The 1,701-nt window shown below is 33.6% G+C and overlaps 1 protein-coding gene across 2 annotated transcripts in view; it reads right to left on the reverse strand.

Moving 5' to 3' along the window:
* Positions 1–1,179, reverse strand: part of LOC111784986 (leucine--tRNA ligase, cytoplasmic-like) — a gene marked incomplete in the record, with an annotated part of 6,670 nt that extends 5,491 nt beyond the window's left edge. For both annotated transcript variants that reach the window (XM_023665483.1, XM_023665482.1), the window contains 2 exon segments: positions 173–292; positions 965–1,179.
* Between the last annotated feature and the right edge of the window lie 522 nt (positions 1,180–1,701).

The following is a 1,701-nucleotide window of genomic DNA, read 5'->3' on the forward strand; positions in this document are numbered from 1 at the left end:
TAAACCCACATTCACCAATGAAATTCATCCCTCCCCAAAGTAGAAAAGAAAAAATAACCACACACACAAAGTAGTATTAGAACAAAACCTTTACAAACTCCCAGATTTGAAGTCTAAAGAGGGAACTTCAAAGGAGGAAGTGACAAAGGGAGACAAAAAGGTATGTCAATACCTTATATTCAGAACAGAGCAACGATTCGTGGAGAATGGCAAAAAGCTCTTCGCGGAATGAGAAAAAGCCAGTGAGAGACTAGTAAATTATTAAACTAACGACAGATGGAGTATGCTTACCCTGTAAATCAAATGCTTTTGACAATGAGAAGAATTATATATTACAAAAGAAGCTTAAAAACACAAAAATAAATATTTGAATGCTGCAAATAACGAGTAGTAATAAAAATAAGACAACCAAAAGAGACTAAAAAACATAAGAGCAGAGAAGAAAACAAAATGGATTATAAAAAAAAGTTCAACTACAAATTTAGTCCTGAATTTGAAGATTGACTAATTGGCACCTGACATTTCAAACTTACAAATTTAATTCAGAAATTCGATATTTTTTAAAATTCATGATCGATCTACTAGACCCATAAATATAGAGTTTAGACAAACACAAAATTCATATTTATATGCAATAGATCAATTAGTTTTTAGAAAATCCGAATCTGTCGGAAAGGTGTGCCAGCGCAGTTCAACAGACAGGGCGATTGAAAGAGAAGAAAGAAAAATCGATGCCAATGGATGAGACTGCGGCGGAGAGGGCGTACTAAAAAGAATCAGTGCCGCCGATGAAATATCACACATACACATTCTGAAATAAAGTCCCAAGTACTTGCATAATCTACCAACATCATGGAGCTAAAACAATTAAACATGGAGGCAGAACAAATAAATTACATAGAAATGATAATTGAGAGAGCATAAATCACATGAAATTGACTTCTTAGTGAAAAAACAATCATACCAAGAAGAAGGAGAAAGGAAATGGTTGAGATTTGAGCCTACAAGCTGCAATACCAGACGTCTTGATAGAGAGTGACAGTAGGCCGCCGTCCGATACGCCGGAAGGCGGTGGTTGCCGGTTGGAGGTTTTACAAGCTTGCAACGGATGTGGAGGGAGAGAGGCTGAGCGGAAATGGAAAGATAGAAATTAGGGCAAACATCAAAAATAAAATAAAATAAAAATAATAAATAGAATCGGATGCAACTTTTCGATAGTCTTAGCAAAATTAAATACTTTATATCAATTTTGACTTTTTAATATATAGTTTAATATTTTGATTATTTTCGGGTTGGGTTTGATGGTCCGTTTTTTATAATTATTTTTTAAATTTTTATTTATTTATAATGCATGTTACATTAACATCTAAATCTCATAAAGTTAAAATATCGAGCGTTTACTAGTCACGATGTATCACTAACATCGGTTATAAACGTTAAATATTCTTAATTTTTTTAAAAGTAGGGTTCGATTGTGATACTAGTTTCAGGTTGGTCGAGAGCATTATAATACTTATCGAGTGATTTTAACATTTACTAAGACTCATCGACCATTATAATGCAAAAGGGACATAATATTCAGAGCTTGATATTATATTTTAACCTTTAACGCATGGAAAGGGGTGCACTGTTAGCAAGCACCTGACACTATCCTCGAAAATCCATTTTCAAAAAAAGACGTCCGAGACATTCGTCTTACAA

The sequence above is a fragment of the Cucurbita pepo genome, unplaced genomic scaffold (assembly GCF_002806865.2).
Source record: "Cucurbita pepo subsp. pepo cultivar mu-cu-16 unplaced genomic scaffold, ASM280686v2 Cp4.1_scaffold000318, whole genome shotgun sequence".
In the NCBI taxonomy this organism is placed as follows: Eukaryota; Viridiplantae; Streptophyta; class Magnoliopsida; order Cucurbitales; family Cucurbitaceae; genus Cucurbita; species Cucurbita pepo.